Consider the following 21,468-nt stretch of genomic DNA (forward strand, 5'->3'; position numbering starts at 1 on the left):
TTGTTTTTCTATTTTAATTGTGCTTTCACCTTGAGGAACTTATTCCTCAAGGATTGTTCTTACCGTTTTGTGTAGTTTCCATGCTTGTAGTTGTTTCCTTGTCTTAGTTATGATGGCTCAAGACTTGACATATGGAATATGTGGTGGATCTTTTGAGTATGACTATGGGTATGGGGAGTTTGAGAAGCAAGTCAACACAAACCTACCTTATTATTCATACAATGGAAATCCTAATTACTACCCCAAATTTTCCCACCAAAATCACCACATCCAATATCCACAACAACCACCCACCCAATTCCCACTTCACAATGAATTCCAATTGCCACAATACAACCACTTTCACACCTACCCACAAGAAGAAGATGAACCCATTCGAAATGTGATTCTCCAAATAATGGGAGATCAACAAAACTTCTTCAAACAAATGCTAGAAGAGAATCAAAAGAGGGACAATGTTCTTCAAGGCATTGTTACCCAAAGTGAGGAGTTGGAGATTCAAATTGCCAAATTAAAGAACACCTAAGAAACCACTCCCCACCAATCCTTAAACATTGATCATGAATGTGAATTTGAAGTAGTAACCTTTGAAATGGAAGATGACAAGTGGGAAGAGCCAAACTCCTTGAGCTCTTGTGAGTATAAAAGTGTGGTGTTTTATGAAGAAGATATGAGGTTGAGTAAGCCAAGTACTCTTAGCCTTTGTGAGTATGAGGGTGTGTCTTTTAATGTGAACTTTGAGATGTTGGAGAAAGAGTTGAATGAAGTGCCCATCTATGATTCTTATGAAGATAGCTATGATGATAAAATCATGCTTTCCAAGAACTCATGGGGTAAGGAAACGGAAGTGTATGAGGTTGCTCTCCTTGAGGAGCCTATCCTTGAGAAATTTGAGATATCTTATCATGAAGAAGAATGTTCCTTCCGTATCGCCCATGAAGACTACTTTAAACCCACTATGGAACCTATGATTGTTAACGATGATATGGTGGATCTCCTCCAAAAGGTCTAGACATCATACAAAGGATACTTGGGGGAAAAGCTCAAAAAGAAACTTGCACATGAAGTTACTTGTGGAAATTTGGCACCCACAACATCAATTCCTAAGGTATCCGGTCATCAATGTTATGATAATTCTACTTCTACTCTTGAAGGATTGATAAATTCAAATGCTATCATCATCACCAAAGTTGAAGAAAAAGGTAGTGAGTGGAAGTCTTCGGACAACCATGAACCATACTTCCTACCTTACGCTAACAAGAATCATGGGCTAATCGGTTTGAAGCATCGCAAATATTCAAGTGCCAAGAATAGGGAGAAGACAAGAATGAATAACAAACTCCCTTGGCCAAGCTTCGTTATGAAGTTAAGAAAACCATACTCATGCTTATTTCGAGCTTGTTCACAAGCTTTCGATCTCCTTCTAAGAGCCTTGAACTCTATGGATAAATTTTTTTACAATGAGAACTAGTTTGGTGGAGTCCTATCTCAAACCACCATTTGTAAGATATTTCTTGAACCTTTGCCTCGTATAATATTGAACATTTTAGAACTTTTATTTATAGTTTCTTGCATGAGAGTAGTGAGAGAGAGTTTCCTTACATTTTTATTGAGCAAAATTTAAGAAAAAGATAAGGAGGAATGACAAAAGGGTGCAAGGGTACGATCTTGAAAAGAAAAGAAAGAAAAGTTCGAAAAGCAGCGAGGGACACTCGTCCCGAGGGCGGGACGCTCATCCTCAGGCTTCCTCAGGGCACTGTTTGGCGCTGACATGAAGTCCGAGCGGATTATGGAGCAAGACGCTCGTCCAGAAAACGACGCCCGTATTATCAGTTGGACGCTCGTCCTGTAGGACACCTGAAGAAAATTTTCGCACTTGGTTAGAATCCGAGCGGATTCTGAGGAAGACGCACGTCTCAGTTCAGCCGCTCGTACCAAGCTCAGTATGCTCGTCTTTTGTCCATCCCAGCTGAAGCAGGATCCCTGGAATTAAATCCGAGCGGATTTTTGCTAAGACGCTCGGACCAAATGCAGCAAGACGCTCGTCCCGACCATAAAGATGCTCGGATTCCTGCACTTACCTCGACTAATCCGCCCGAGCCCGACCCTCAGCCGCTTATCCCACCCCACTTTTCTATAAAAACTCCCCCACCATCCCTCATTTCCTCATCTTATCTAAACCTAATCCACTCATCTTCATCTCCAAACACTCCTTTCTCAACAAAAACCAACCAAACCCTAACTTTCCCAAATCAAAAATGATGAATATCAAGGGAAAAGCCAAGAAGCTTGTTGAAGCCGCTACCAAGAAACGCAAGGGCTCATCTTCTTCATCCCCTCAAGAAATGATGGTACCAAGAAACTTCCATCCCGTGATAAGAGGAGGGATGGACCAACTTGAGTACTTTACGGAGGTACTCTTCACATCCGATGACCACCGCGCTAAGTTCGTCAAGTTTCTAGGTAAGCATTACGAACCGACTCAGTATATTGACACTAGGGTGTTAGAAATCCTAGGTATAAGGTACCAAACCGAAATGTTCTTTGATGGTTTGAGGATTGGGAAATTATTCCAGGCCCATGAAGAGACGTACCTTAGCCTTACCTTGGAATTTTTAAGTAGCCTCCGCATTGTTTCGAACACATGAAACAATGTTGGTATGGAGTTCCGGTTGTGCAACCTTGACCATAGCCTATCACTTGACCAATTTGCTCAAATTTTTGGTCTTGTTGTACCAACAAGCAACATCAACAAACCCTCCGACTTTGATGTGGACCTAGTTTGGAAGGCTATTTCCGGGAGGGATTTCATTCACCAAAAATAATGCTACACCTTTGCTATTCAACAAACGGTGATTCGGATCACCGAACGTTTTGTAGCCGGCACCATTAATGGGAGATATGAGCAAGATAGGTGCACTCTCCCCGACTTGACATTCCTTGAGTCCTATCTAAATGTTCGGGGGACAAGGAGGTACAACTTCAATACCCCCCTCGAGATGCTTACGAGATTCTATTATTTCTCTCATGGGAACTCCCAACTTAAAACCTTCGTGATGGGAGGTCTAATTACTATCTTGGCTAACTACCTTTGTCTCGGGTTCAACACCCATGGGACTTAAACACCTCTTGAGGGTAGTACTTTGATATATGAAAACGCCGTCTTCAACCACCACCGGTGGTGTGCCTACACTCAAAATGGGAGTGTAGAATGGTTCACAAAAGGGTGTTCCTCTATTATTCTTTCGGGGTGGAATATACCCGGTACCGACCCAAAGTTGAGCCCGTATTCACCTAGGCCGAGCTACCTTCTCGACATCCAAATCCACCCCAACCCCCATCAACGAGAAGAAGTACCCCGCCAACCTCCACAACCTCGCGGGATACCGGCAAGACCCATTGCCCCACCGTCCTATGTGTCTATCCCACCATACCCTACTCCTCATACACCATTCGCACCACAAGTCCCCAATGCTCCGGATATGAATGACCTGATGAATCTTATGAAGAAGGTTGATCTTGGAGTATGCGTTGGGCGGGTCGATAACTATATAGCCCTTTATCCTCAGTACTACCAAATGACACAACAAGGGTATATCGACCCTAATGGCCCTCGACCATCTTGGGCTTAACCACACCTTATGTTCCCTATCCAAGGGAACCAAGCCGGGAACTTTGATGGTCAAGGTGGGGGATACTCAGGTCAAGGAGGGGGGTATGACCAAGGAGGAAGTTCTAGTAGGTATGGCTACCACCAAGATGATGACGACGAGTGAGAGATGCCTACCTCACCACCTCCATTTGTATGATACTCTTCACTCCCTCTCTCTTTTGTATAGTGCATTACATTTAGTTTAGCCTTCACTTGCATTTGTATTATATATCATATTGCATTTACATTAGTTAGTTCATATATTATAATTTGCATTCTATTATATCTCACATTATTCATGTAAAATAATTGCATATAGATTAGAATTCATAGCCACTAATGACCAATCCTATTCTTTTCTACACTAGAAATAGTGTTTAAATCGGTTTGGGGAGGTTTGATCATAGGTGACTTAAGCATTTAGTATGCATCATCTAGTATAGTATAGATTGCATTCATTTGTTATATATATCATATAGACTTGTATTAAGTTAGAGCATACATTCATTCATATCATATCATTGCATTTGTACTTTATTTCAAAAAAAAAAAAAAAAATCAAAAATCCAAAAAAAACATGCACTTTCTTTTTCATTCCTACTCTTACATGTACATTGAGGACAATGTCCAAAATAAATGGGGGATGGGAATTTATATTCCAAAAACACATAAAAATTAAAAAATTTTGAAAAATATAAAAACATGTCTTTTTGTTTCATAAACATAAAAACCATAAAAAATTGAAAAATTGAAAAAACCCAAAAAGATGTTCATTTCCTTTGTAGTGTAGTCTTGTGTATATATTGTGTTTGTCCATCCTTTTTCACATTGATCGACTATGCCACATCCGAGACATGAGGATATAGAAGAGCGCATGGTATGATCTTTCCAATCTCCTTTTTCCTCTTTATGTTAATGACTATGTGGCTTTATTTTGATTGATGCGGTATAAACAATGTGAAATTAGGATCGCATTTAGTTTATTTGACATACTAGTTGGTAGAAGCATTTGCATTAGGATGTATATATGTTAGTTGCATCATGGCATGTAGTTGCATGTTAGAACAACTTTGTGAAACCATCTATTTGGGAAGCTTGACAAGTGTATATAAGGCCCTTGTAGATACTTTTTCTTCTTAAGACTTTGCTTGTTAGAATACTTGTAAAACACCCTAGGATGTGTCATGCTAGTATCCTTTGACCCATGGATTAAGGCCTAGTCAAGAGTACCTTATGGTGTGATAACTCCTTGGCTACCGTTTATTCCAAGCTAAAGTGACCCTTGAAACCATGAAACCATCATCCATGTTCTACTACATTTTGTCATCAAAGGGAATGGGCACAAAAATTATTCAAATTTGAGTTCAAGAAATGAAATGAAAAGTCAAAAAGTTTGCAAATGCATCAAAAGAAAAGAGGAGCAAAAAAAGACTCATAATGCTTCAATACAAGGCACCCTCGTTACTAATTGGGGTGGCTTTGAAAATTTTCAAAAAAAAAATACAAAGAAAAGTTAAAATTGTCAAGTATTGAAATGCCAAACATCAAAAGAAATGGCAAAAAAAGAAAATGTTCTCAAAATGTCAAATGCCACAAGAAATTGGGAGGAAAAACAACAACAAATCAAACTCCCATATGAAACTCAAATACTATTGATCCCTTTTCCATCATATCCACTTTTGTGCATGGTAGAGAGGGGACGACTGATGCGTGTCCCAAATATGATGATTTACACCCTATTTTACACATATTTCAGAGCTGATTTGTGTAAATTAAGCTACTATTTCCCCTATTTCCGTCTACTTTTGTGTTTTGTGTAATATTGCAGAAATGTGAAGAATCCAGCGGAAATCGAGCCAAATCCGTCCCCGAGTACTTAGCATTGCATTTGACATAGAGTAAAGACTCGGGAAGCAAACTTGGTGCGCGTATCGAGGCCTGAAAGACAACTTTACGAGGCTTTTGGAGCAAAGTACCAGCTAAAGCAGTCGATCGAATTACCTACATGGTCGATCGACCAGAGCGCGATTCCTGAAATAGATTGGAAGCTACTGTTCAGCGAGGTTCAGTCGATCGACTGGTCCTTGTGATCGATCGACCAAACCATGATTTTGGCGTGAATTAAAAGAACGAGAATTAGAAAGCCCAATGTAATTAGGTTTCAGGAATAAAAGTTACGTAATACTATCTATATAACGTAACTTTAGGTTTCAGAGAGAGTCATCGAATTTTAGGGAAATAATTAGGGCTCATCACACAAAGATTGAACTTTTATTAGTTTAGAAGAACTTTCGTCAATAAAGTTTACTTTCCGCACTTGGTTTTGGTCTTTCTTGTTCAATTCTTCTTTACGGTATTCTTCTGTTCCTTTGTTCAGGTTGTTGCTTTAATTCCTCCGTAGTTTAGAATTGCTAGGTTAGATTTCCCAAAGCCAAATTATCGTTTCATGATAGTTATTTACTTAGTTAATTTAAATATGAATTCGTTTGCTTTATTAGTTAATTCTTTTGCTGTTACTATCACCATCATGAGTAGCTAAATCCTTTGTGCTAAGATGTAGGGGATCTGTAGGTTAGACGGCTTCGACATAGGCAACCTGTTGTCAGGCTCTGGTCGATCGACTGACATACATGGTCGATCGACCAGAGCGTGTTAGATTTGCTTCGACTTAATTAATTTAATTGCTATATTTGACGAATCGAGTGCACGCGACTAGTTGAATGCTTAGGAATTGACCGACCCGACAAGATCGAAAGATGGGGAGGAAAATAGACTGCTTAATTAAGACGACTAAATTAATAAGATCGAGAGATAAGTTGATTTAGATTTTGAGTTTCATTAATCAAGAACGAAAGTTAGTATTAGTGAGATTAGGGACCCGTAGCTTAGGCCGAAAGGTTGCTACCTGTTAAATTGGACTGAGAGGAGTTTTTATTTTCCCGTCTAACATGCTTAAGACAGTCTACCTAGAGTTGCCGCCGTCGAAACTACAGTGAACCGACCATCTTAGCATCCCTTTAATATTTGCTTCCATCTATTTTTTTTATCTACTGCTCATTTATTTACTTCAGTTATAGAACTATTCAAAACAAACCCTCACACATTTGTTACTTTAGATTGAGATTAGACAACTATTAATTGCATCGCCTCTCTGTAGTTCGACACTGACAGCCACTAGCTTCTGTTAGTAGTATTTAAGTTATAAATATTATTTTTGGTACTAAACGACGGTATCAAATTTTGGCGCCGTTGCCGGGGAGGCAATTGTTTAATTTTAGTTGTTTTTATTTTAGTCTTTTTCTTAGTTTAAGGGACATATGTTCCTTAAAATTTTCTCATATTCTACTTGTAGTTTCCTCTTATGCGCAGGTCATAGGGTGGTGAATTGAGACGATTAGATCCTGAGATCGAAAGGACTTTCCGTGAGTTGAGACCATCATCTAGAATATTGCCGACAGAGGAAGAGCTGAGTACTCTGTCCAGTTACTACGAGAACGAGCTATTTGAGGAGGATCCACCTTCATCTCCTATTTCTACTTCTTCAGCCGAGACCGTTACATCTCCAGATATGGCTGAAGAAGCAAGTATAGCCAGTCACTCCGAGCCAAAAGCCGAAAATCTCTATAAGGGATTCACATTGCCAGCCGGGACGGAAAGGAAATTCGAACCGAAACCGTCTTACATTAACTTGGTTGAGAGAAACCAATTTGGGGGAGCTGCAAATGAAGATGCTGCTAAACATATGGAGACATTCATTGACTACTGTTGTTCCATACCCCCACCAGCAGGTGTGACCCAGGACCAGGTAAAGGAGACGATGTTCATATTCTCGCTTCGTGATGCTTCAAGGGAATGGTACCGAGATCTGGATCGAGCTGCTAATGGGATTACTGACTGGAATACGCTGGCCCTAGCATTCTATAAGAAATATTTCTCTGCATCAAAGATAAATACGATTAGAGCTCAGATCATAAGCTTTAAACAGGGTCCTGATGAAGATTTTCATGAGGCATGGGTCCGTTTCAAAAGACTGGTGCGAACAATTCCGCATCATGGGTTTGAGAAATGGTTTCTGTGCAACCAATTCTATAATGGTCTTTATGATGATCAGAGAGCTATCCTAGATGCTGCGGCTAATGGGAGATTTCAAGAAAATAGCGGTGAGACAAAGGGGTGGAAAATCATCGATGACCTGGCCACCCATAAAGCTGAGCCTGGGAATTCTAGAGGAAATCAGAAAAGATCAGCTGAATCTCCTGCTGTAGCTGCAATAGAATCCCTTACTGCGAGATTCGACAAGATAGATTTTGGGGGATCCCAAAAAGGAGGTTGATGCGTGTCATTTATATGATGTTTTACACCCTATTTTACACGCATTTCAGAGCTCATTTATGTAGTTTAAGGCTACTATTTGCCCCGTTTCGTCTACTTTCGCATTTTTATGTAATATTACAGATTTATGCGGAAATGAGTAGATATTGAGCTAAATCTGTCCCCGAGTATCTTGCACTGCATTTGACGTGAAGTATTTACTCAAGGAACGAGCTTGGTGCGTATTTCGAGGCTCGAAAGACAAATCCACGAGAACTTAGAAGTCAAGTATCAGCTACTTCAGTCGATCGACCGCTACCCTTAGTCGATCGACCAGCCCACGACTTACAGGAGCTACTCTACACTGCAGTCCAGTCGATCGACTGCCTTGCATGGTCGATCGACCAAGCCGTAATTCAGACGTGAATTAAAAGATCGAGGAAAAGGAAGCCCATTGTAAGTTAGGTTTTGGAATAAAGAGTTGCGTTATATTCCTATATAACGTAACTTGATATTAGGAGAAAACAGGGAGATTTTATTAGTTCTATCATCAGTAATTTAGGGTTTTACGTTTATCTGATCTTCAATACAATTTACTTTTTTCATTCGGTTCTGGATCCTTTCTCTGCAATTTCATTCGGTATTCCCTTTGTTCTTATTCAGTTTTATTGCTTATATATTTCGTTCATAGTATAGAAACTGCTAGTCAGTTTCCAAAGCCAATATTATCGTTTTATGTTATTTATTTGTTTAATCGTTTGAGCATGAATTCAAGAGATTTATTAGTCAATTTTATTGTTGTTATCATTCCTAGTATGAGTAGCTAATTTCATCGTGCTAGGATGTAGGGGAATTATAGTGTAGGCGGCATTAGAATTAGGTAACCCTGTATCGCGCCATGGTCGATCGACCGTCCAACCTGGTCGATCGACTGGCCTCGTGAGGTTTTGTTTCGTTTTAATTGTCTCTACTGCTAAATTCGACAAATCGAATGCATGCGACTAGTTGAATGCTTAGTAATTGACTGACCCATTAGATCGAAAGATAGGGAAGGTTATTAGACTACCAATTAAAATGACTAAACTATGCTGAGATCGAAAGATAGGTATCGTTTAGATTTTTAGTCGCTTTTCAGGACGAGAGTCAGTATTAGTGATATTAGGGACCCGTAGCGAGATCGAAAGATGCTACTTGTTAAGAGTGGACCGAGAGGACCTCTTGTTTTCCCGCCTCATGTGTTTGATTTAGACCTACTTAGTATCTTTGCCACAAACTATAGTGAACCGACCATCCTAGTATCCTTCTTTATATTTGATTTAATACATTTCTTTAGATTACTTTTACTTTTATTGCCTTAGCTATAGATCAAATCAATCAAACCCCCACACACTGTTACCTTAGGACTAAATTTAGACAATTATTAATTACATTCGCCTCCCTGTGGTTCGACCCTGTTACCACTAGCTTTGTTAGTTTTAATAGGTATTATAAATATTATTTTTGGTACTCACAACGACGGGTATCAAATTTTGGCGCCGTTGCCGGGGAGGCAATTGTTCTAATTTCTAGTTGTTTTATTTTAGTCTGTTTCTTAGTTTAAGGGACATTCGTTCCTTAAACTATTCTCATATTTTATTTGTAGTTTCTTCTTATGCGCAGGTCACAGGGTGGTGAATTAGTACCTTTCAATCATGAGATTGAGAAGACCTTGCGTGAGTTGAGACGATCATCTAGGATATTGCCGACAGAGGAAGAGCTGAGTACTCTGTCTAGTTACTACGAGAATGAGCTATACGAGGAGGATCCACCTTCATCACCCATTTCCACTTCTTCAGGTGAGACAGTCACATCTCCAGAATTTCCAGTCATGGCCGAAGAAACGAGTATAGCCAGTCACTCAGAGCCGACAGCTACAAATCTATATAAGGGCTTCGAATTACCGGGAGCTGATAGGAAATTCGAACCGAAGCCTTCATATATCAACTTGGTTGAGAGAAACCAATTCGGGGGTGCTGCAAATGAAGATGCAGCCAAGCATATGAAGATATTTATCGATTATTGCTGCTCTATACCCCCGCCGACCGGTGTGACCCAGGACCAGATAAAGGAGACTATGTTTATATTCTCACTCTGCGATGCTGCAAGGGAGTGGTACAGAGACCTGGACCGAGCTGCTAATGGGATCACCGACTGGAATTCTTTGGCCTTGGCATTCTACAAGAAGTACTTCTCTGCCCTGAAGACGAATGCTTTTAGAGCTCAAATCACGAGCTTTAAACAGGGTCCTGATGAGAACTTTCATGAGGCATGGGTCCGTTTCAAGAAGCTGGTGCGAACCATTCCGCATCATGGTTTTGAGAAGTGGAGCCTATGCAATCAATTCTACAATGGGCTCTATGACGATCAAAGGGATATCCTGGACGCGACAGCAAATGGCAGATTCCAGGAGAACACGGGGGAGACTAAGGGGTGGAAGATCATTGATGACTTGGCCACCCATAAAGCCGAGTATGGGAACTCCAGGGGAAATCAAAGGAGAGCTGCTGAATCTCCTTCGGTAGCTGCATTAGAAGCTCTAACGGCGAGATTTGACAAGTACGAGTTGGGAGGAGCTTCAAAAGGGGGGATTTACCATGTAAATGTTGTTTCAGACGGTCCTTTCATCTGTAAAAGATGTGGAGCTGAGGGACATATTTCAGACAATTGTCCTAGTCCCTTTGAGTCTTGTGCTGCCTTTCAACATTGTAGGCAGACAAACACATACTATGAGCCGAATGTCCACCCAAACTAGAGGTGGAGTAGCCAAAATGTCTTGAATCCGGCTCAACCTCCACAGCAGCAGCAACAACAGAGCTATGTGCCCCCTCATAAGCAACAACAATTCCAAAAGCCTCCGTATGTCCCACAGCAGTAGCAAAAAGCCCAAAGTTCTGATTTCAATGAGTTGAAGAATTTGTTGCTGAAGGAATCCCAGGCTAGAGAGGCCGGGATGAAGATGTTGGAGAGCCAAATTGCCCAATTGGCTAGCAAGAATACAACTCGAGCTCCGGGACATTTACCAACGCAGATGGACCAAAAAGAGACCTTTAATGCTATCACTTTGAGGAGTGGGTCTACCCTTGATGGGCCCATTATGGTTAAGGATGTCACTGAAAAAGATGAGGCGGAAACAAGTAAGAAGAAGGCAGTGGCGAATAAAAACAAGAAAAAGACGATTAGCAGGTATGTCAGTCGATCGACTGACATACCCGGTCGATCGACCAAAGTGCGACAAACAGTAGCTTTTGGTCCTGTTGAAGTCAGTCGATCGACTGACCAACCTGGTCGATCGACTGAGATTGCATCTGAAGGTGATTCTTTTCATCCTCCAATGCCAAATAACTTGAGGGATCACTTGTTTCGCGGTACGACAACTCCGAAAGTATTGAGTCAAGACCCGAATGCTGATGGGTCTGTTCCGGTTCCGAAGTACGATCCGATGACGATTAATGGTTCATTTCTGAGATGATCTGAAGAGGGTTCGAGCTTCAACAAAGAGAAGGTGGTGGACTTTCAGCCTAAGTCCACCGATGCCGGCATGAGAGATTTAGAGGAGAGGGCTAAGTTGCTACTTTCAGCCCCATATCCGGAGAGATTGGTGCCGACGAAGGAACATGTATCGTTTAATAAGTTTGAAAATGTTGTTCGTAGTTTAAACGTACAAGTTCCTTTTCTTGAATTGGTTAATCAAGTGCCTGCTTACATGAAATTTATGAAGCAATTACTGTCTAAAAAGAAGTCACTTGAAACTGTGCATACTGTCGCACTAACTGAGGAGACATGCTTTTATTTGACCCATACTGCACCCCTTAAACTAGAAGACCCGGGTAGTTTTTCAGTCCCATGTAATATTGGCACCTTTCTTATTGAGAAAGCCTTATGTGACCTAGGAGCCAGCATTAGTGTGATGCCCTTGAGTCTTGCTAGGAAGCTCAAATTGACTAGGTTTGCAGAACCAACATGACAAGATGATGGCCGATCGCTCTGCATCCCACATTATAGAGTCTTAGAGGACATTCCCGTGCAAATAGGGAAGTTTTTCTTCCCTGTTGACTTCGTTGTGCTCGATATGCCCGAAGATGCCCACATCCCTATCATTTTGGGTAGACCATTCCTGCACACTGCTGGTGCAGTTATTGATGTTGGTTCGGGAACTTTGACCTTTAAGGTAGGTAAGCATTCCATTGTCTTTGCCCATACAGCTAGGAAGAAAGACCCCATGTGGCCTGTCACTTGCAATACGGTTTCTGAAAAGAAATCTTATTTTATACTTCCTGATATGCCTGTCTCTATTCCTGCTCCTGTTGTGACACCTCCGCCCCAGATTGGGAGCAAAGTGGAGGAAGATTCTACTGTTTTAGATATTGCAGGAGCTGGTTTGGAGATGGAAGAGATGCATGTTGCTCCAGCTGTGAAGGAGCCAGTCGTTCAAAGAGGTGGTCTAGGATGCCTTAGCTATGGCACTGATGAGGAGCCCGATGATGAGCTAGTCAAGGCAACAGAGTCTGATTTGGATTCCGACGAGTCCGAAGAGTTCATTGAATGGGAAGATGTCCGACATGTTAACCCTTTGAGCTTGACGGATGTTAGAATTGGGAAGAGTGCCGCTGAGAAGATGAGCACCGTTGAGGCTACCTCTTGTAGCCATAAGCCGACCAAGTGGGCCATCCCGTGGCCATTCTTGATCAATTACTAGTTGATCGAATGCTTTACAAACTAAACATTTTATTGCTTTTTAAGACTATTTACCGTTTTTCGTGTGCGCGAGACTTCACATTTTAAGTTTATTTGGGATTTTTAAACACTTTAGACTATTGCTTTGGGTTTTGCGCAATTTTGGGCGCGTTATTATGTGCATTTGCAGGTTTTTAGACCATATTAGCTCAAGTTCTCGAGCTAATTAAAGAAATCGGGAAGTTACAGCAGTATTTCCAGTCAATCGACCGCCTACCATGGTCGATCGACTGGCGTGCGACTTCCAGGAGCTTCTGTTCCTGTTCACTCTGGTCGATCGACTGCCTGCTATGGTCGATCGACCGTTGTCACTGCTGTACCTGTTTACAACCTTTCCCCTGCTGTGTTTGGTCGGTCTGCGGAATCGAGGGAGTCTTTCCTCCTCTCTATTTTCCAACATAATTCTGTTTTCTTCAATTTCTTCATCTTATGCACATAATTACCGCTTCAACATTGCTTTCTCGATTTTATGCGTGGTATATGTTGTCTTTTCAGGTACTTATTGGTAGCGCTGCTAGCTACTGAAACCTCCTAGCTCGCGCTGGTTTAGGGAGGTTTCCTTTTGCTGCGCTTAAAGTCTTGTGAGTTCCTATCCTTCACTTTATGTCCTTTATTTACATTTTCTCGCAAATTCCCGTTTTCCTTTTCTTCATTACATGATTTTGCACAATGGGGACATTGTGCGATTTGTTTGGGGAAGGGTTTTGCGTCGCACTTCATTTGCTTGCATTCATGTTTACATTTTGTCTTGCATTGTTATTTCATTTCTCTTATATATACAGAAAATCAAAAAATTCAAAAATTCAAAAATTCAAAATGCACGTTTATTTTAGCATATAGGTCGAGTCGGAACGATAGTATTTCAATGATAACATTGCATTTTCAGCTATTTTATGCCTAAGCCTTGCTAATTGACATGTTATTAGTAGAATCATTTGCATAGTCTACGAGTTTTCGTTAAATTCTTGCTGGACTTGAGACTTGACTTAGATTTTTGGCAAACTACATCATTTTCTGAGGTTTAGAGCCTATAACTGGTGACATCTATGACCAGTTCATCTAGGATTATGAGTAGTTACTCCTTATGAGACATGTCACATTAATTTGCATAAATATGAACTTAATCTACTTAATACCTGTATGCATTCGGGTTCGTGGTTTGTTGACACATGTGGAAGAGGTCATCCCATTTTCTTATTTTACCCATAAGCTCCACACTGCCAAAAATAGCCTTTTTGTTCCATTAACTACATCCTACATTTAGCCTGCCCTTGTCAAGCTAGTAGTTTAGTTTTGGGATTGTTACTTCGTTTTTGGTAGCTATGCTCATTTTGAGGTGTCGTTGGGAAAATGAAAAAGGGAAAGAAAGAAACAAAAGAAAAAAAAAGAGAAAAAATGATTCGAAAAAGAAAGAAAAAAGAGTCTGTACTGTTTAAGTCGGTCGATCGACTGCTCTACATGGTTGATCGACCGAAGCCCGAGAAAGAAAAGAAATCAATTCGCATGATTCAAGTCTTTATTAGACGGCGATTTTTGCTCCCATGTTTCATTTATATCTTATGGGGAGTTGATTTATTACGGAGATAGTGAATTTTGTGCTTGCTACAGCACCGTATTGATTGAATTTTGAGCAAGAAGAAGGATGTGGTCATATGGTTTTGTTTCGGTACTAGCTTGATCACCTGCACCCCCACATTCCCATAAATGTTCTGCCTTTTCTTACCCATACCTCACATATCCATATTTACCTCGGCATGTGTCATGGTCATTTGTTCGGTTGGAATGCATATGTACGGTTGTAGAGATTACTTTAATATTATATTGCAGGCATGTTCTTATAGGTCGTAGTTAGGTGAGTGTCACTGACAAAATGAATTCTTTCTATCTTTTACATATATTCACCTGTATTTATTGAGTGATTTGAGCGACCCGTGAGAGTCCAATTTGATAAGTCTCTATAGTTGACGGTTCAGCAGTTTTTGACGACTACATAACTCGTTTGCATGATTCACATCTCTAATTGATTGTTGTTTGTGCATTAAATTGGTTTAGGTTTTACTTGTGCATTTCGCTCTGAGATTGAACTCGTTCCATTAGGGTTTAGGATCGAGTCTTGTTCTTGCTTGGGGACAAGCAAGGGTTTGGTTTGGGGAAGTTTGATGCGTGTCATTTATATGATGTTTTACACCCTATTTTACACGCATTTCAGAGCTCATTTATGTAGTTTAAGGCTACTATTTGCCCCGTTTCGTCTACTTTCGCATTTTTATGTAATATTGCAGATTTATGCGGAAATGAGTAGATATTGAGCTAAATCCGTCCCCGAGTATCTTGCACTGCATTTGACGTGAAGTATTTACTCAAGGAACGAGCTTGGTGCGTATTTCGAGGCTCGAAAGACAAATCCACGAGAACTTAGAAGTCAAGTATCAGCTATTTCAGTCGATCGACCGCTACCCTTAGTCGATCGACCAGCCCACGACTTACAGGAGCTACTCTACACTGCAGTCCAGTCGATCGACTGCCTTGCATGGTCGATCGACCAAGCCGTAATTCAGACGTGAATTAAAAGATCGAGGAAAAGGAAGCCCATTGTACGTTAGGTTTTGGAATAAAGAGTTGCGTTATATTCCTATATAACGTAACTTGATATTAGGAGAAAACAGGGAGATTTTATTAGTTCTATCATCAGTAATTTAGGGTTTTACGTTTATCTGATCTTCAATACAATTTACTTTTTTCATTCGGTTCTGGATCCTTTCTCTGCAATTTCATTCGGTATTCCCTCTGTTCTTATTCAGTTTTATTGCTTATATATTTTGTTCATAGTATAGAAACTGCTAGTCAGTATCCAAAGCCAATATTATCGTTTTATGTTATTTATTTGTTTAATCGTTTCGAGCATGAATTCAGTAGATTTATTAGTCAATTTTATTGTTGTTATCATTCCTAGTATGAGTAGCTAATTTCATCGTGATAGGATGTAGGGGAATTATAGTGTAGGCGGCATTAGAATTAGGTAACCCTGTATCGCGCCATGGTCGATCGACCGTCCAACCTGGTCGATCGACTGGCCTCGTGAGGTTTTGTTTCGTTTTAATTGTCTCTACTGCTAAATTCGACAAATCGAATGCATGCGACTAGTTGAATGCTTAGTAATTGACTGACCCATTAGATCGAAAGATAGGGAAGGTTATTAGACTACCAATTAAAATGACTAAACTATGCTGAGATCGAAAGATAGGTATCGTTTAGATTTTTAGTCGCTTTTTCAGACGAGAGTCGTATTAGTGATATTAGGGACCCGTAGCGAGATCGAAAGATGCTACTTGTTAAGAGTGGACCGAGAGGACCTCTTGTTTTCTCGCCTCATGTGTTTGATTTAGACCTACTTAGTATTCTGCCGCCAAAACTATAGTGAACCGACCATCCTAGTATCCTTCTTTATATTTGATTTAATACATTTCTTTAGATTACTTTTACTTTTATTGCCTTAGCTATAGATCAAATCAATCAAACCCCCACACACTGTTACCTTAGGACTAAATTTAGACAATTATTAATTACATTCGCCTCCCTGTGGTTCGACCCTGTTACCACTAGCTTTTGTTAGTTTTAATAGGTATTATAAATATTATTTTTGGTACTCACAACGACGGGTATCAGAGGTATATATAAAGTTAATGCAGTTTCAGACGGTCCATTTACATGCAAAAGATGTGGAGGAGAGGGACATGTTTCGGAGTTTTGTACTAGTTCGAATGAAACATGTGCTGCCTTTCAACATTATAGGCAGACTGGTACTTATCCCGATGCCTCTAATGTCCACCCCAACTTGAGGTAGACTAACCAAAATGTCCTTAATCCGGGTCCACACCAGCAGTAGCAGCAGCAGAGTTATGTGCCCTCTCATAAGCAGCAGCAGTATCAAAAACCTCCCTATGTACCTCAGCAGCAGCAATTTCAAGGTTCTGATATTTCTGACTTGAAAAACATGGTTCGAAATCTGTTGGGTTTGCTGCAAAAGGAGTCTCTAGCTAGAGAGACTTCTACAAAAATGTTGGAGAGTCAAATTGCCCAATTGGCAAGCAAAAGTGCAACTAGAGCTCCGGGGCATTTACCGTTGCAGCTGGATCAAAAAGATACTCTAAATGCGATCACTTTGAGGAGTGGATCTACCCTTGATGGGCCCACTATGGTCGAAGATGTTACTGAAAAATATGAGGCGGAACCGAGCAAGAAAAAGACGATCAGCAGGTATGTCAGTCGATCGACTGACACACATGGTCGATCGACCAGCCCGCATAACGGTACAGCTTCTGGTCATGAGGAAGCCAGTCGATCGACTGACCTACATGGTCGATCGACTGAAGATACTGCTGATTGTGAACCTTTTCATCCTCCAATGCCAGATAACTTGAGGGACCACTTATTTCGGGGTACGACGACTCCGAAGTTATTGAGGCAAGATCCAAATGCTGATGGGTCAGTTCCGGTTCCAAAGTATTACCCCATGACAGTTAATGGTTCCTTCCTGAGACGGTCTGAGGAAGGTTTGAGCTACAACAAGGACAAAGTAGTGGATTTTCAACCGAAATCCACTGATGCCGGTATGAGAGACATAGAGGAGAGGGCTAAGTTGCTTCTTACAGCCCCTTATCCAGAGAGATTGGTGCCGACAAAGGAACAGGTATCGTTTAACAAATTTGAAAATGTTATTCGTAGTTTAAATGTGCAAGTTCCTTTCCTAGAATTAGTTAATCAAGTGCCTGCTTACACGAAGTTTATGAAGCAGCTTTTGTCTAAAAAGAAGTCACTTGATACTGTGCAAACTATCGCACTAACTGAGGAGTCATGTTCTTATTTGACTCACACTACTCCACATAAGTTAGCTGACCCAGGTAGTTTTCAGTCCCATGTAATATTGGCACCTTTTCTATTGAGAAGGTGTTATGTGACCTAGGAGCCAGTATTAGTGTTATGCCTTTGAGTCTTGCTAAGAAATTGAAATTGACTAGGTTTGCAGTTAGTAACATGACAGTACAGATGGCTGATCGTTCTGCGGTCCAGCCTATAAGAGTCTTAGAGGATATTCCTGTGCAAATAGGAAAGTTCTTTTTCCCAGTTGACTTCGTTGTACTAGATATACCCGAGGATGCTCACATTCCTATCATTTTGGGTAGACCATTTATGCACACTGCTGGTGTAGTTATAGATGTTGGCTCAGGGACATTGACCTTTAAAGTACGGAAACAGTCCATTATTTTTGCCCAGACCGCTAAGAAAAAAGATCTTATGTGGCCAGTCACTTGTAATACGATTTCTGAGAAGAAATCTTATTTTGTGCTTTCTGATATGCCTACCCCTATGCCTATTTATGCTATAACACCTCCGCCCCTGATTGGGAGCAAATTGTATGGAGATTCTTCTGTTTTAGATATTGTAGGAGCTGGTTTGGGGAAGTTAGAGTCGTTCATTGCTCCAGCTGTGAAGGAGCCAATCGTTCAAAGAGGCGACCTAGAATGTCTGAGCTATACAACTGATGAGGAGCCTGATGAGGAGCCAGTCAAGGTGACGGAGTCCGATTTGGATTTTGATGAGCCAGGCGAGGTCAATGATTGGGAAGATGTTAGAGACGTTGATCCGTTGAGTTCTGCAAATATTGGAATTAATATGAGTGCAGCTGAAAAGATGAGCACCGTAGAGGCTACTTCTTGTAGCCAGAAGCCGAGCAAGTGGGCCATTCCGTGGCCATTCTTGATCAACTATTAGTTGATTAAGACTTTTCTAAAAGACATTTTATTGCTTTTGCTAGACTTTTTATTGCTTTGGTGTGTGCGAGACTTCGCTTTAATAAGTTTGCTTAGGATTTAAAGACTTTAAACTTTACATTTGGGTTTTGCGCAATTTTAGGCGCGTTATTATGTGTATTTGCAGGTTCATAGACCATATTAGCTCAATTTATTGAGCCAATTCGAAGAAATCAGAAACTTACAGCAAGTTTCTCAGTCGATCGGCTGGCTGCTATGGTCGATCGACTGAGTCGCGATTCCAAGGGCTTCTGTTCTTGTCACCCCTGGTCGATCGACTGGCTGCTATGGTCGATCGACCGTGCCCCGCTGCTGTATCTATTCACGATCATTCCCCTGCTGTGTTTGGTCAATTGCGGAGTTGAGGGATTCTTTTCTCTATTTTCCGATTCATTTCTGTTTTCTTCTGTTTTCTTTTGCACATAATTTTGCGTTTCGTAAATTTCTTTCTCGGAATTACGCGCGGTACTTTTGTTTCTTTTCAGGTACCTATGGTAGCATCTGCCACTCTTTGAAACCTCCTAGCTCACGCTGGTTTGGGAGGTTTCCTCACTGCGCTTAAAGTCTTGAGAGTTTCCGAGTCACTTTTATGTCTTATTTAGTTAATTTATCGCAAATTCCTATTTTCCCTTTTATTTCTTTTACATGATTTTGCACAATGGGGACATTGTGTGATTTGGTTTGGGGAAGGGTTTTGCATTGCATTCACATGTTTTATTGCATATCTGTTTCACGTTTATTGCACTTCAGTTTGCATTTGTTATTTCATTTCCTATATATATACAAAAATTAAAAAAAAATTGAAAAATTTCAATAATTAAAAAAAAAATGCATGTTTATTTTAGCATATAGGTTGAGTCGGAACGGTAGTATTTCAATGATGACATTACATTTTCAGCTGTTTTATGCCTAAACCGTGCTTAATTGACATGTTATTAGTAGAATCATTTGCATAGTCTACGAGTTTTTGTTAATTTATTCGCTGAACCTTGAGACTTGACTTAGATTTATGGCAAACTACTTATATTTCTGAGGTTTAGAGCTAATAACTGGTGTCATTCATGACCGGTTTATCTAGGAATGTGAGTAGTTACTCCTTATAAGACATGTTATATCAATATGCATAAATATGAACTTAATCTGCTTAATACCTGTATGCATTCGGTTTGTGGTTTGTTGACACATGTAGTAGAGGTCCCCTTTTCTCATTTTACTCATAAACCTCACATAGCCAAATTGCCTTCTGTCCCATAAGCTACATACTATATTTAACCCACCTTATCTGAGCTAGTAGTATTAGTTGTGGGAATGTGTTTATTACATTTTGGTTATACTGCTCTTTATGAGAAGTTTGGTGGAATGTTGGGAAGGAGGAAAGAAAGAAAAAAATGAAAAAAAGAAAAAGAAAAAAATTATGAAAAGCAAGTTCGACCTTTGGTCGGTCGACTGGACGCATGGGTCGATCGACCGTGAACCGCAGCAGAGAAAGAAAAAAAAAATCAAAATCGCATAATTCAAAGTCTTTATTAAATGGCGATTTTTGCTCCCATGTTGTATTTGTATCTTATGGGGAGTTGACTAATTGTGGAAATTGTAAGATTAGTGCTTGATATTTAGCACCGTTTCGATTGAAATCTTGAGTTTGAAGTTGGGATGTTCCCGTAATTTGGATGTGTAGTTACTAGCTTGGCTTTAACTCCTCATATCCAGATTTATCTTAGCCCCTTCTTACCCATTACCTCACATATCCATATTTACCTCGGCATGTGTCATGGTCATTTGTTTGGTTGGAATGCATATGTATGGTTGTAGAGATTATTTTCATATTAGACTGCAGGCATGTTTTATAGGTCGTAGTTAGGTGAGAGTCATTACAAAATTATTTCTTTCTATCTTTTACATATATTCACCTATGCTTATTTGTGTGATTTGAGCGACCCGTGAGAGTCCAATATGATAAGTCTCTACGGTTAACGGTTCGACAGCTTTTAACGACTACATAACTCGTTTGCATGATTCATATTGCTAATTGATTGTTGATTTTTAGCATGAAACTGGTTTAGGCTTTGCAGTTTGCATTTCGCTCTGACATTGAACTCGTTCCATTAGGTCTTAAGATCGAGTCTAGTTCTTGCTTGGGGACAAGCAAGGGTTTGGTTAGGGGAAGTTTGATGTGTGTCCAAAATATGATGTTTTACACCCTATTTTACACGCATTTCAGAGCTCATTTGTGTAGTTTAAGCTACTATTTCCCCTATTTCCGTCTACTTTTGTGTTTTGTGTAATATTGCAGAAATGTGAAGAATCTTGCGGAAATCGAGCCAAATCCGTCCCCGAGTACTTAGCATTGCATTTGACATGGACTAAAGACTCGGGAAGCAAACTTGGTGCGCGTATCGAGGCCTGAAAGACAACTTTACGAGGCTTTTGGAGCAAAGTACCAGCTAAAGCAGTCGATTGACTTACCTACATGGTCGATCGACCATAGCGCGATTCCTGAAATAGATCAGAAGCTACTGTTATGCGAGGTTCAGTCGATCGACTAGTCCTTGTGGTCGATCGACCAAACCGTGATTTTGCTGTGAATTAAAAGAACGAGAATTAGAAAGCCCAATGTAATTAGGTTTCAGGAAAAAAAGTTACGTTATATTATCTATATAACGTAACTTTAGGTTGTAGAGAGCATCATCGAATTTTAGGGAAATAATTAGGGTTCATCACACAAAGATTGAACTTTTATTAGTTTAGAATAACTTTCGTCAATAAAGTTTACTTTTCGCACTTGGTTTTGGTCTTTCTTGTTCAATTCTTCTTTACGGTATTCTTCTGTTCCTTTGTTCAGGTTGTTGCTTTAATTCCTCCGTAGTTTAGAATTGCTAGGTTAGATTTTCCAAAGCCAAATTATCGTTTCATGATAGTTAT

The sequence above is a fragment of the Silene latifolia genome, chromosome Y (assembly GCF_048544455.1).
Source record: "Silene latifolia isolate original U9 population chromosome Y, ASM4854445v1, whole genome shotgun sequence".
Lineage (NCBI taxonomy): Eukaryota > Viridiplantae > Streptophyta > Magnoliopsida > Caryophyllales > Caryophyllaceae > Silene > Silene latifolia.